The sequence below is a fragment of the Sturnira hondurensis genome, unplaced genomic scaffold (assembly GCF_014824575.4).
Source record: "Sturnira hondurensis isolate 20B ecotype Veracruz unplaced genomic scaffold, ASM1482457v3 Scaffold0019216, whole genome shotgun sequence".
Lineage (NCBI taxonomy): Eukaryota > Metazoa > Chordata > Mammalia > Chiroptera > Phyllostomidae > Sturnira > Sturnira hondurensis.
In genome coordinates this window covers 2,450,708-2,466,310 of record NW_028091847.1, presented here as the reverse complement: position 1 = coordinate 2,466,310, position 15,603 = coordinate 2,450,708, and the positions used below count along the sequence as shown (strand labels likewise).

General features: G+C 44.1%; 1 protein-coding gene across 4 annotated transcripts in view; it reads left to right on the top strand.

The window, feature by feature from the left end:
- Positions 1-8,318: 8,318 nt before the first annotated feature.
- YEATS2 (YEATS domain containing 2) overlaps positions 8,319-15,603 on the top strand; it is an 87,408-nt gene continuing 80,123 nt past the window's right edge. For 3 of the 4 annotated variants that reach the window (XM_037070966.1, XM_037070968.1, XM_037070969.1), the window contains exon 1: positions 8,319-8,493. The gene's annotated coding sequence lies outside the window, so the exon portion shown is untranslated. Of the gene's footprint in view, positions 8,494-8,559; positions 8,699-15,603 lie in introns of those variants that run through there. The other variant, XM_037070967.1, reaches the window with a different exon arrangement.

The following is a 15,603-nucleotide window of genomic DNA, read 5'->3' as shown; positions in this document are numbered from 1 at the left end:
TTTACCTTAACTTTACAAGTCGTTTTTAGACATTTTTAGCCTATTCCCAGAGCCTCTTTTAAAATGTTTTTCTTAATTTTTAGAAGGGAAGGAAAGAGAAACAGAAAGAAACATCAGTGTGTGGATGCCTCTTGAGCATCTGCCACTGGAAGCCTGACCCCCAACCCAAGCATTTGCCCTGACTGGGAATTGAACCTACAACCCTTTAGTTTGCAAGCCAGGACTCAATCCACTGAGCCATACCAGGCAGGGTCAGAGGCCTCTTTTTTTAAACAACTTTTCTGATGTACCTTTTTGCTATGAACATTCCTGTACAAATTTTGTGGGGCAGGACTTCCGCCAAGATGGAGGCATAGGTGGAAGCACTGTGCCTTCTCCCACAACCAAGTTTGACTACAACAAAAGTTTTGAAGAACTAGAACACACCCAAAGACCAGAACATGGAATTATACGGAAGTCCAACAGCTATGAACCGTTCAACGGGGACGGTAAGAGAGGCAGAACCAGCAACAGAGCTGCGTCAGGCAGGACAGATCCCCCGACCTAGGTGCTAGGCGCGCAGGCAGCCCAAAGCCAGTCGGGGTGCGGGGCAGACTGACCAAGGTCGCACATTCGCGCACAGTGAGACGGACCACGCAGGCCCCAGGGGGCGAACCCAGTGGTGGAGGGCTGACAGCAGTGGCACACTCGAGTGCAGTGGAACGAAACGCATGGGCCCGGTGACAGTGGTGGCTGCGGTGCCGGTGGGGGTCGCGGCAGCAGGCAGCGGAGGGAAGCCATTGTCCCTCTTTGACCCCGCCCCCACATACAACGTCACAACCCAGCGACTTTGTTGCCCTGCTCTGGTGAAAACCTAGGGCTCCGATCCTGCTACTTAACAGGAACGAACAGCCCAAAAGATGGCGCAAGAGGAACTCAAAGTCCCAGACCCAATAACCCTAAGCGACCGGGAAATTGCCAGCCTCTCAGAAGCCCAATTTAAGACACTATTTATCAGGATGCTCACAGAATTGGTAGAGTACAGTCACAAATTAGAGGAACATATGAAGGCTAAACTAATTGAAATGAAGGGAGATGTCCAGGAAACCAATAGTGATGGAAAGGAAACTGGGACTCAAATCAATGGAATGGACCAGAAGGAAGAACAAAACATCCCACCAGAAAGGAATGAAGAAATGAGAATTCAAAAAAATGAGGAGAGGCTTAGGAACCTCCAGGACATCTTTAAACGTTCCAACATCCGGATTATAGGGGTACCAGAAGGGGGAAAGAAACAGCCACGAGTGGAAAACTTATTTGAACAAATAATAAAGGAGAACTTCCCCAGTCTGGCAAAGGAAATAGACTTCCAGGAAATCCAGGAAGCTCAGAGAGTGCCAAAGAAGTTGGACCCAAGAAGGAACACACCAAGGCACATCATAATTACATTAGCCAAGACTAAAATGAAGGAGAGAATCCTAGAAGCAGCAAGGGATAAGGGGACAGTCACCTACAAAGGAGTACCCATCAGACTGTCAGCGGATTTCTCAAAAGAGACCTTACAGGCAAGAAGGGGCTGGAAAGAAGTATTCCAAGTCATGAAATCCAAAGACCTACAGCCAAGATTGCTCTATCCAGCAAAACTTTCATTTAGAATGGAAGGACAGATAAAGTGCTTCTCAGATAAGGTCAAGTTCAAGGAGTTCATCATCACCAAGCCCTTATTATATGAAATGCTAAAGGGACTTATATAAGGAAAAGATGATGAATAATATTAACAGTGAAAGGACAGCAAACACACAGGTATTAACAACCACACCTAAAACAAAAGCAAACCAAGAGGACAGCTAGATCAGGAGTGGAACCATAGAAATGAAGAACACATGGAGAGTTAGAAACAGGGGGGTGGGAGGAGGAGAAGGGGGGAGAAGGCATAGAAAATAGCATAGATGGTAGGTAGAAAATAGATAGGGGGGAGCGTGAGAATAGTGGGGGAAATATAGAATCTAAAGAACCTGAGACACGTGGTTATAAACTAAGGGGGGGAGAATGGTGGGGGAGGGAGTGTGCGGGTGGAGGGGAATGAAGGGGGGGAATAGAACAACTGTAATGGTATAATCAATAAAATATATTTAAAAAATAAAAAAAAATTTGTGGGGCATATGCTTTCATTTCAGGTATTCACCTAGGACTTAACTGCCAGGTCACATGGTAATCTGACAGTGACAAACTGTAACCGTGGAGAATTGTAATCTCGCCCCACCATTCTTTTGACATTGTTTCTGTAAGTGTTGACTCTGACTAATATTTAGCTTGTAGATAAACAGCATGTTTTGTATAAGAATTCTAGGAACTAACTTCAAAAGACACCAACTCCAACCTTCAGACATTCCAGCTCTACATTTGCTGACCTCCAAACATAAAACCAGGATGATGAAAGCCAGGGTGATGCGCAGCGGACCACTGTTTGACCAGTTTTGAGGTCCTTATCGAAATGGACTGTGCTAGTCTGGATGTAGAGAACTTTCCAACCCCCGCCCCTTGAAGTCTTCATTCTGCTTTTCCTCTCCCTCCTTATAAAAATCTCTCTCTATATATAATTAAATTTAAAAAAAGGAAAAGAAAAAAAAATCTCTGCCTGCACTGAGATGGTAAGATGCGCTTTGCCACAAGACCCCCCATCTACCCTGATTACTGGCATCTGAACAAACCACTTTCCTTCTCTCCGGCACCTGTCTTACAAGTTTCACTTTCCTTTGGCAGGGAGCCAAACCTGCATTCGGTTATAGTAACTTTGTGGAACTGCTAAGCTGTTTGCTGAAGTGGTTATACCCTCAGCAATACACGAAAGGTCCAATTTCTTCACATCCTGAGGCTTCATTTTTATATGAAACTGTGGCAGGGAAAAAAGGGGGGTTCTGTGGAAAGTAATTTCACAGGGTGATCTGATCATGAATTTCTAACTGGGCAGGTCATAGTGGGTAGTCATGCCCCAAGCATATAACTTCTTTACAGAAAGGTATTAAGCCATTGCACATTTAACATCCCTTTGAAATGTCAGAAGTAATACCCCTCAAAGTGGGTATTAACCTTCAGGAGAGCACATAACATTGTTCACTATCCTATAATCCAAACCCCACTTTGCTTTGTTCCACCTTTGTACACCCCCTTTTTAATTTCAATGCATAGAAGAAACTGTAAAACTGGCATTTATTCTGTGGAGCATTTGAGATCTTGCTCCTCAGCTTTCATCATCAGTTCGGCTCCAATAAGCTCGTTAAAAATTCTCTACAGTCCTGGCTAGTGTGGCTCAGTGGGTTGAGCACCAGCCTGTCAACCAAAGGGTTGCCAGTTCAATTCCCAGTAGGGGCACACGCCCAGATTGTGGGCCAGGTCCCCAGTTGGGGGTGTTTGAGAGGCAACTGATCCATGTTTCTCTCTCACCTTGATGTTTCTCTGTTGGGAACTGCCCTGCCTGTTTTCAGAATCTGTAATCCCCCATGGCTAAGGCTGAGTGAAGAGACCTTGGGACCATAAGCCACTAAGGAGACAAAGCTTATCTTTCTGGCAGGGGCTCCACCTCTGCCTCCTTTCACTTCACCCTGCTTGCCCCTGGGTGGATGACTGGTTAGCCAATGATAGGTAAGATCCCTCGAGGGAGGGATGACCTAAGACAGGCATGGTTGCAAAGGAGCCCTCAGGGAAGGACTTGAGGGCTATAGAAAAAGGGGGTTGATGGACCCTCATCCCTTGGCTTTGACATAGCCTGAGTCCTCATTCTGTCTGCAAGAAGTCTCCTAATCTCTTAGCTGCCTGGCTTCCCCTGTCTGACTTAAGCCTGAAGCAATACCAGAGGGTGGTACAGCCCTGGGCAGGAACAGGAGGTTCCCTGGGGTGATCAGGCCTAAGAAAGAATGCATAAAACCTTGTGAAACCTGCTTTGCTAAAAATGTCCTCAATTTTCTGATAAGGATCCAAGCAAGAAATGAGTTTGTTTCCCAAAATTTTACTGCCCTTTAGCTAACTGACCCTGGGTCAGAATAAGCTCTCATAGTTCTTTGAATGTTACCGATTGTTTGATCCTTACTGCCTGACAATGACTGATGAGCTTTACCTGTGTTCCTGTGCAAATTGGACCCAATAAAAGGCTCCTGGCCCTTCTCCTTTGAGAGTTCACCTGATCACCTTTTCCTCCCCAAACAGATCTTGTCTTGATGGACTTATTCTCATCCATGGTGGATGGTGGGGCAGGGGGGCTTTGCAGGCAGAACCCCCCCCATTTCTCTTCCTCTCTTCTTCCTCCCTTCCTCTCTTTCTAAAAAAATAAATTTAAAAAATCTCTACAGATTTGGATATTTCTTTTTTAATTTTAATTTTTTAAAAAAATTATTGATTTTTGAGAGAGCAAGAGAGAGAGAGGAAGGGAGAGTGAAAGAGAGAAAGACATCAATTTGTTGTTCCATTCATTTACATATTCACTGGTTGATTCTTGTATGTGCCCTGACTCGGGATTGAACCTGCAACCCTGGTATATGGAGATGATGCTCCAACCAAGCTACCTGGCCAGTTCTTACATCAATAGAACAAACAGAGAAATCAACCAGTTCCAGCCACAGAAAGTTTCCTTTCAGAGCAAATATCATTTTTTTCTCCTGAATGAAAATGTCTTTCATCATCTTCTCCATTTCCAATGTCTGTATTCCATGATGACTATACAACCCACATGGAGGAGGAGAAGCACAATACATGGCTTATTTGGGGTTCGGGTGGGGTCCAAAATATCTACCAGAATGGAATATGGTTTTACCAAAATCCAAATAGGCTTACTGAATGTTTGGTTTCTTGTTTTGGATCTTGCTGGGGGCAATCACTTATTTTTAACTACCTGAGTGTAATTCTTAGGCACCAACTACTTTAACAGTTTGGGGCTGTGAATAGGTGAGGTACTTGTTTCACAAGTCTAATTAGTGTCTGTATCCTGGTAGGGGAACCTCATTACCTTAAGGGCTCCAGGACTCCAGCTCCTGTTAATCTTAGCAAGGATGGTTGGTCTTCCCAGGGAGGAAGGCAGAATACCTGGGGTCTGGGAATCTCTGGCCAGTTCAGCAACGATTTTCCATCTAAGTAGGCTTTCCCTTCCCACTCGTGCTAAGCTTTGGGTTCACCACCCATCTTAGGCTTTCCTTGTTTCTCTGGTACAAGAAGCTGTTTGCCAGCAGTTGCCAGCGTGAGCTCCCCCCACCCCCCCAAAAAACTACTGGCTTCTTCTCCTGGTCAGTGTCAGTACTCCTGAAACCTCCTTGACTAACTTTAATACTAGTTGTTTTTCCTTTCATTAATATTGTACATTTAACACCTACCTCCCCCCAGCTCCCCACCCTTCTCTCACCCCTACCCCACCCCCTCCATCCTCCACTTCTAGTTATTGTGCTAGTGAATGATGCCTGAGGAGGTCTGGCCAAGGAGGGGTCTGAGACCCAACCTCCAGCTACTTGCCAAGCTGGATGGTTAGGGTGATTTTTTCTCACGTGCCATTTGACTTAGCAGGAGCCAGCCTCTTTCCCTCCCTCTCCCTTCTCTTCTGGTCCCCTCCCAGTTCATTACCAAGTCTCTCTGTATTTTCTCCCCTATTGTTGAATCTACCCACTTCCCTCCATCTCCAGTGTCCAGTGTAAGCCACCCTCATTTTTCACTTGGACAACTTAAATTGCTTTCCAACTGTCTGGCTGCTTCGGTGGTCACACACCCTTCCAATCATTTCTCACCCATTTGCCAGGGTAACTGATATATTTTTAAACAATTTTATTTATTTATTTTTAGAGGGGCAGAGGGAGAGAAACATGGATGTGAGAGAGAAATATCGATTGGTTGGTTGCTTCTTGTACAGGGACCAAACCTGCAACCCAGGCTCATGCTCTGATGGGGAAGCCAACAGCAACCTCTTACTTTGCGAGAGGACGCCTAACCAACGCTGCATTAGTCAGGGCATAAGTGATTTTTTTTGAAGGGAAATTGAATACATCCAGTCCTTACTTAAAACATTTGATGACTTCCTGTTGTTCTTACCATAAAGATCAAAACTTAAGATCACCCACCTCCTGGGTGATCTTGCTCCTCCTAACTCTCAGCCACTCTGCTCCTGCTTAAGTTACTCTGGACTTCATTGTTACCTTGTCTTAAGCTTTATCATGGCCCAACAGCTCCTGCTGCCTCAGGTTTCATTTAATATCTTTTGCAGGGAGGACTTTTCTACCTTCACATGAAATTTGCCCCCCACCCCCACTGTGCTTTCTCAGTGCCCTGACCATTTCCTTTGTAGAGCTTATCTCTGTTATTGAAACGGACACATTATATGCCTATGTGTAAAAATCTGTAGCTATGTTAATGACTCTCTAAATGATGCAGACTTTCTCTTGGGCTCTAGTTCCTATTGGGGAGTGGGCTAAACTTAAACTTGCCGATTAAAGTTATCTAGTCTTAAACAGTCTCATCTGGAGTAAATTCCATCAATTCAAAGTTGCAGCCCTGTCAGAACTTTCCCTTACCCGCATTGACTTCCAAAGATGGCCTTTGGGATCAAAGGGAAACTTCAAGGAAGTGGCAGAAGCTGGGAACTGTAGCCAGGGTCCTCACTGGCCTCTACTCCCTCGGAACTCCTGGTCACCATGGCTCTGCTGGCATCAGCTGCTGAGCTTGTTGATTGGCAGGCTCATGATCTGTTGTTTCAGTACCTTGGGGGTCTCATGTCTCCCCTTCCCACCCTGATTCCTGTATCCCTGCTCTGCTTACCAGCTGACTTTGGAAGTACTTCTGCTGTTGCTGGGGTCATAGCCATATTCTCCAGGCATTCCCTGCCAATCAGTTTGACTTGACCTTTGGTTTAGGATGACCTGACCCTTGGCACAGTGCCCATTGGCCTGTCCATGGCTCTCTGCTTGCCTGGCAGGGAGCATACATAGAAGGCTGGTTTTCTGTCATGCCACGTGCAAGCTGTGGACATCCAGCAGCATTTTCTCATACTCCTCTCCCTCCCTGATGCTGCTCTCTGCTCCTGAGCTCTGCTCAATGTAAGACTTCTGCTAGAATTTGGCAGCCTTCCCAGATGGGTCAGGGGAAGTGGGCTTCTAACTCCCTGCCTCTGCTCGCTTCCTGCTTACCTGGATACTTCCGTGCTCCCACCTCAGCTTTAGTAAGGGAGCACTGACATACTGACACTAATCTTTTACTCTCCCTCTTTCTCCATGAAATTTATCTTAATCGCTTCAATTCCTCCTAGTCTCTCTGTGGTTCATAGCTTAAGACTCAGGGAGGTCTTTTGTACCTGTTCATATTAGATTGACTGTAAATTTCACAAGGACAGAAGCTGTTTTGTTCATCTCTGATTCTCAGTGCCTAACACAGTGCTTGGCACACAGTGCCAAAACACAGAACAGAAATGTAATACAAATTTGCTGAACAAATATTGTTAATCTGCTCTACCCCTACTAAACCTAGACCCCTTGATTCCTTTGTGCAGTACTTTGGAGTCAGTTCCTGGCCCTCTTATTCATTCATTAGCAAGTACTTATCAATGCACCAGGTTTGCTGTTGGAAATGAAAAAGTAAATTTGTTAAAACACTTTTATTAAACATTAAATACATACAAAAAGTGGATAATATGTAAAGTATAAGACAATCACAGAATGAACCCTCTCTAAACCTACCTACCATCCCTCTCCAGTGGTAAATCTTTGCATACTGAGAACAGATCTAAGTGGACAGAAACATTTTCCCGGAGACCACTGGGAGGCTAGGGCCACCCTGAGGGGAGAGATACAGGTGTCAGGAGCAGGGTAGTACAAGGTAAGGGAAAAGGTAGGGTGGGCTCAAGAGATCCTGGGAGGAAATCCGGACTTGATAGATTGTCACTCACTAATTATGTAACCCAGATAAGTCCCAGTCTTTTGAGCCTCAGACTCTACACCTGTAAAGTAGGCAGTAATAACTATAGCTATTTGTATTCCTAGCACCTAGCACAAAGATTGGTATAAGATGACACAAAAATCACAGCCACTGTGGTTAATCCTATACTGCGCAAGTTTCATAAATGCTGGCAGAATGAGGACTCTGACAAACCTGGGGCTGGAACCCTCCACCTCCTTTGGTAGGAAAAGGATAAATGATGGTGACTCTGCCGTAACCGATGCCCATACTTCCCAGGAAAGGAGAACTGGGTAAGAGTCTGGGCCAGGATCAGTTCCCATCCTGGCTCTGCCCTCATTCCAGCGGGCCCCGCCCCCAGGCAGCGCGCGCCGCCGCGCCGCGCGCGCACGCCCTGCCCCGCCCCTGCTGGTGACGTCGGCAGCGGAGCGGGCCGGGCGGGCTGCGGAGAACCTTGTGCTTCCGTGCTCTGGGGTCGGTGGGGCTTCGTCGCGGTGGTTGCGCTTTGCGGAGTTTCGCCCACTCCTTCACCTCGCCTGTTCTGTTTCAAGGAGTCCGGCTTGGCCTGCATTTCTGTCGGAGTCCAAGGAAAGGGTGAGTGTTGGCGGGAGCGGGATGGGACCCGGCGGGAGCGCGCTCTGCTCTCCCCGGCCTTGTCTGGGCGGGGGGTGGCGCGGGCACGTGCGCACCCCTCCCCCACTCCACTGGCCACCGGCTGTGCGGACCCGAGTGTTGAGCAGAGGGAGGCAGCGTGTAAGTGCAGAGAGTAGAAGATCTGGAGGAAGACACTGGCTCTCGTGTATGTCCGGGGAGTCTCCGGAGCCCGGGGAGTGTGTGTGTCTGTTTGTGTGTGTTGCGGGGAGGGGGGTTCCTTTCCTAAGGGCCACAACGCTCACTGAGGGATTGGGGGCCCCTTGAGCCTCAGTGGCCGGAGGGTGTTAAGCTTGGTGGCCTGTGATGGGGTTGGAGTCGAGATTTGGCCCCAGGTCTAGCAAGTTATGCATTTACCAGCAAGAATACCGAAATCTCCCTCCAACCTGTCGCCATCCCTACCGTCCCCCTCCTCCATGTAGGATAAGTAGGGTTTAGAAAGATTGGAGGATCTTCCACAGATGGTGCCCGCATCAAAGCAGGAAAGTGTGAGACTGCGGGGTTGGAGTGGAAAGCTTGGGAAAGTGAGTACTTGGAAGAAAGGCTGGTTTGGTGGGTTGTGGCCAGATTGCAAAGACAATGAGATTTATATCATAACATTTTTTTCCTGTTATGAATGCAGTTGTGTTAAAAACAGAAAGTAGAGGAAAATAATCTTTAGAGTTTTATATATGTTACCTAGTATTTAAATCAAAGCTTGTAACTTATAACAATTAAAGACCACCTACAATTTCCCATTCCCTTTTCTGGTCAGAATGTAAAATGCGACGAAATCTATAGTATTCAGCACTATCATTCACTCTCTCTTAATAAACGAGTAGCAAATAATTCATCATGGAAAAATTTAAAACTAGACAAGCAAAAAGAGAAAAAGTACCTATAGTTTCCCTGTCTACGGAGATTATCATTGAGTGTATATTTCTGGCTATGTATATTCTTTTAGAGATAGGAGCAGAGACTGCCCTGTTTCAAATTCCATTTTTATGGGAATTCTTTGGAGGTTTCAAGTGGGTGAGGCTCATAATCTGCTATGTGGAGACCAGTTAAGATAGTGTTTGCAGTATCTTGAATTCCATGATGGTGGATATAGGAAGGCTAAAAAGATTAAAAAATACTTTGGAGGAAGAATGAAAAAGACTTGGAAATTGATTGATTTGGAAGAGGGAGATGTCTTTGCTTTTCAATATTCTCTTTGAGCAACTAGGACTAGATGGTGCCATTTACTGAGAAGGAGAAAAATGGAAGAGAAATTTGAGGTGGGAAAAATCATGAGTTATGAAAGATTATGCTGATGAAATAAGCCAGTCAGAAAAAGACAAATGTCATATGATCTCATTTGTATGTGGAATCTAATTAACAAAATAAACTGACAAGCAAAATAGAAACACAGGCATAGACACATGGAGCAGACTGACAGCTATCAGGAGGGAGGCAGGAGGAGGGGAGAAGGGGGACTGAATGAAAGAAGGGGAAGGGATTAGCCAAAGAACATAGGCTATGTATGCATAGCAAAGAGAGGATAGATGGGCATATCTGTAATAGTGTCAATAGTAAACTATATATATCTCATGAGTTTTGTTTTGGATGTATTAAATTTGAGATGCATATTAGTTATGAAGTCAGTATGTTGAGGAGGCAATTGAATGTACAAGTTTGAAACTCACAAAAGAGAGCCTAGAGCTGCAGATAAAAAATTTGGGAGTACTCAGTTGTATCGATGATGCCAAAGTTTTGGGACTATATGAGGCCACTTGGGGAGAAAGAGTATAAATAAGAGGTGAAAATCAAGGCTCAGGCACTCCAGTACTGTGAGGTCTGGTAAAGGAAGAAAAGTGAGCACAGAACAGGAAGAAACAGCCAGTGAGGTAAGGGAAAAGCAAGAGACAGGTGTCATGGAAGCCAAGAGACAAGTTTCTGGAAGATGGAAAATTGGTCCTTTTATCAGCATTTCTAGGATGTTTTTGATAAGATGTGAAATTGGATTTGGCATCATGGAGAGTTTATTTTATTTTTATTTTTTTTTAAGATTATTTATTTATTTATCTTTAGAGGGGAAGGAGAGAGGGAGAGAAACATCAATGTATGGTTGCCTTTTGTGCGTCCCCTGCTGGGAGTTGGCCTGCAGGGAACTGGACTACAAGCCAGGCATGTGCCCTGACTGGGAATCGAACCGCGATCCTCTGGTTCGCAGGCCCACACTCAATCCACTGAGCTACACCAGCCAGGGCCTTATTTTTAACCCTTATCCAGGTATATGTTTTTACTGATTTTAAGAGAGAGAGAGAAACATTGATCAGTTGCCTTCTGTGTGCCCTGACTGGGGATTGAACTGGCAACCAAGGTATGTGCCCTGAGAAGGAATCGAATTCACAGCCTTTTGGTATACAGGACAAGGCTCTAACCAACCGAGCTACCTAGCCAGGGCATACTGTGGAGGTTATTGGGTTTGTTCTTGGTCATTGGAAGTACTCTCCAGAGTTCTAGAAGTGGAAGGTGGGAAACAGATTGGAATAATGGAATGGAATGTGAGGAAGTGAAGATAGTGAGTATGAATTAGAAAAGTGTCCCTTCTTCAAGACACCTATTTCCATCTACTCCAAAACTAAATTTGATAGATGAAAAATGGCTTATTTAATTTTTCCATTCCTTGATTACTAATATTGTTGAAGATTTTTTTCACATTTATTGATCATTTATGAATTTCTGTTCCTGTCCTCTGTGGGGTTTTTTTGGTCATTTTATAATTTCTTGCTTTTTTAAAAAAGACTTTATTTTTAGAGCGAGGGGAGGGGAGGGAGAGAGGGAGAGAAACATCAGTGCATGGTTGCCTGTCATACACCCCCAACCAGGACCCGGCCCACAATCCAGGTATGTGCTTTGACTGGGAATTGAACCAGTGACCCTGCGGTTCTCAGGCCGGCACCCAATCCACTGAGCCACACCAGCCAGGGTAATTTCTTGTTTTTTACTTTATTTTATTTTATTTATTGATGTGTGGTTGTCTCTTGTGCATCCCCGACTGGGGACCTAGCCTGCAACCCAGGCATGTGCCCCGACTGGGAATCGAACCGGCAACCTCTTGGTTCACAGCCTGCGCTCAATCCAGTGAGCTACACCAGCCAGGGCTGTTTGTTTTTTAATTATACTTTATTGCTTACACTATTACAGTTGTTCTGATTTCCCCCTTTGCCGCCATCCACACAGCACCCACACTCCCTCAGGCAATTCCTCCACCATTGTTCATGTCCATGGGTCTAGTGTATAAATTCTTTGGCTACTCCAGTTCCTATACTGTACTTTACATCCCTATGGCTATTCTGTAATTACCTATTTGTACTTCTCAATCCCCTCACCTCTACACCCATTCCTCCACACCCCCTCCCACCTGGCAACCATCAAAATGTTCTCTGTATGCATGATTCTGTTTTTGTACTTGTTTGCTTAGTTTGTTTTTTTTTTAATTCAATTGTTGATAGATTTGTATTTCTTGCTATTTTATTGTTAATGCTTTTTATCTTTTTTAAACAGAAAATTTCTTTTATTTTTAGACATAGGAGAAGGGAAAAAGAGAGGGTGAGAAACATGAATGTGTGATTGCCTCTTGTACACCCCTTCTGGGGGCCTGGCCCACATCCCAGGCATGTGCCCTGACTGGGAATTGAACTGGTGACCCTTTGGTTTGCAGGCTCGTGCTCAATCCATGCAGTCACACCAGCCAGGGCTGATCTTTTTATAAATAAGTCTCTTTAACATTTCATATAGCAATGGTTTGGTGATGATGAAGTACTTTAGTTTTTTTTCTTGTCTGGGAATCTCTTTATCTGCCCTTCAATTCAAAATATCTTTGCTGCGTAGAGCAATCTTGGCTGTAGGTCTCTGCTTTTCATGACTTTGAGTATTTTTTGCCAGTCCCTTCTAGCCTGCAAAGTTTCTTTTGAGAAATCAGGTGACAGGTCTTATTGGAAATCCCTGTAGGTAACTAACCTCTTTTCTCTCTTTATCTTTATCTTAGGCACTTTGATTATGATGTGTCTAGGAGTGGGCCTCTTTGTTTCTATCTTATTTGGGACTCTGTGCTTCCTGGACTTGCATGCCTATTTCCTTCACCAAATTAGGGAGGTTGTCTTTCAGTATTTTTTCAAATAGATTTTCAATTTCTTGCTCTTGCTCTGCTCCTTCTGGCAGCCCTATGATGTGAATGTTGTACCTCTTGAAGTTGTCCCAGAGAGTGCTTATACTATTCTGTTTTTGTGGATTTTTCTTCTTTTGTGTGTGTGTGTTCTGCGTGGTTGTTTTTGCTTCCTTATGTTCCAAATCATTGATTTGATTTTTAGCTTCATCCACTCTACTATTGTTTCCCTGTAAATTATTCTTTATTTCAGTTAGTGTATCCTTTGTTTTTGACTGGATCTTTTTAATGCTGTTGAGGTCCTTACTACGTTGCTTGAGTGTCCTCATAACCAGTATTTTGAACACTGCATCTGATAAGATTGCTTATCTCCATTTTGTTTAGCTCTTTTTTCTGGAGCTTTGATCTGTTCTTTCATTTGTGCTGTTTCTTTGTCTTCTTGTTTTGGCAGCCTCTCTGTTTCTGAATATTAGGTAGAGCTACTTTGACTGTGACTTGATAGTGTGGCCTAATGCAGGTGTCCTGTGGGGTCCAATGGCACAGCCTCCTCTATCACCCAAGCTGCGTACTCAAGGTGCTCCCTTTGTGTGGGCTGAGTACGTCTTCCTCTTATCGTTGAGCCTTGTTTGCTGTTGGCAGATCAATGGCAGGGATTTACCCAGGCCAGTCAGCTTCAAGGATTGGCTGTGACCACTGACCACCTACCTCCATCCTCCATGGAGGATCAGCTGTGCAGGGCAAGGTGGTGCTCCAGTGTGGTCTGTAGCTGTCCGCTGGATATGCTGGTTCAGGGGTTTCCTGGGTGGTGCTGGCCAAAGTCAGCCCCCACCTCTGTTTTGCCCAGGGCCACCCTGCCTGAGCTTTAAATCGTTCTGAGATGGCTGCTACTTGTGCTGGACTTGGAGATTCCCCGGTGAAGCCAAGCTGTGAATCTAGCCTGGCTGCTGCTAGTGCTGGCCTTGGTGTTCACTGAGGCCAGTTGTTGCTTGTTTGATGGGATTTAGGAAGTCGTGCAGCCATTCATATGGAAAAGTGTCTTGGGTGGGCCTGTAAATTGGTTGGGGTAGAGTCTCTGGGGATCTTCTAAGGCAGCTCAAACAATGTTAGCCAGGTTGAAGGAGCCTGGGATATGGCATCGGCTTACTGGGTCTGTGCAGGGAAGGTTTAGAAAAGACAATGGCTTCGGTTTGCCTTAATGGCAGACACTTCAGTTTCTCCCTGTATGCCACGGGTGCCCTTCAAGCTGCTACCCCTGGTGCTGAAGCTCAGAAGGAGTGAGTGAGTAGGTGAGTCCATGTGTGGATTCTTTAAGAGGAACTGCTTGGGGCTCCAGAACTTTCTTCCACTGACTCAATTCCTGTTGCTTTTTGTAGCTGGGAATTGTGGAGACTTCTCTTCCTGGCACTGGAACCGTGGGCTGGGGGCACCCCTCCTAGCAGTCTAGATGGATGTGCTTTCTTTAATTCCATAGTTGTCAGTTTTCCATTCAGCTTGCTTTCTGATGGCTCTGAGTGATGGTTGTTCTATATTTTAATTGTAATTTTGATGTGGTTGTGCAAAGAGGCGAGTCATATCTGCCTACACTGCCATCTTTACCAGAAATCTCTTAATTTATTGTTAAGAGTTCTTTATGTAGTAAAAATATGTAGCTGACAAAATGGAGTCATACACTATTTGTCTTTGCTTATTTCACTTAGTGTAATATCCTCTAGGTTTACTCATGTTATAGTTTGTGTCATAGGCTGAATATTGAAGGCCAAATAATATTCCAGTGTATGTCTGTATCTATTTTGTTTATCCAGGTGTCAGTGAACAGCCATGTTTTGGCTATGTGAATAGTGTTATTTGTATGACGACTATAGATCAGGGCCAAAGAATTATAAAATCATTATTAACATCTTAGAAACATTTGTGTATATGGAAGCAGTTGGAAAATGATTATGCTACTTCTCCCCACCCCTTCCTCTTTTTAAAATCAGATGGGCAAAGTTATCTTGAAAGAGCACAAAATTCAGTGGTTCTAAGGAGATTCAAATGCCATGAGGACCATAGAATTTTATATTGAAAAGATACCTTATAAAGTACATAGCAGATTTTTCAATGGCCTTACTTCTCAATTTTACCACTTACCCCAAGAACTGGCCACATCTCGTGAGATGTGTCTGCAAGACAGGATTCTTGGGGCTGTGTTTTAGGTTTCCTCTGACATGAGAACTGAAACCTTTTACTAAGAATTTCTAGTGACTGTATATTATTTGGAATTGTATAATTGGAATTCCAATTGTATTATTTTGGAATTGTATAATTGGAATTATTTCTGTAATTCCAATTATACAATTAAAAATTATTTTTCTTGCCCTGGCTGGTATAGCTCAGTGGATTGAGTGCGGGCCTGCGAACCACACGATTGCGGTTTGATTCCCAGTCAGGGCACATGCCTGGGTTGCAGGCCAGTTCCCAGCAGTGGATGCATGAGTGGCAACCATACATTGATATTTCTCTCCCTCTCTCCTTCCCTTCCCCTCTAAAGATAAATAAAAAAATCTTAAAATAAAAAATTTTTTTAAAATTCTTTTCCTTGGGGGTTATTTCAAAGTATAGAATATTAAAAGGTTTTGTTTTTAGACTTTAGCCTTTTCAAAAACTCAGACTAGTTTCTTTGAATGGATGCGATACAGGGTATTTCTGCTTTCTTATATTGTAAAATAAATAAAAATATACACTGCATTTTAAAGACTAAGAACAAAGATAAAAATGTAAAATATCTTATTGCTAATTTGTTTATGTTGATTACATGTTTCAAATGATAATATTTGGGGTATATTGGTTGAATAAAATATATTACTAAAATTAATTTACCCATTTCTTTTTCTTGTTTTAAGTGTGGCTGCTAGGAGGTACTAAATTTGTTTGTGGCTCACATT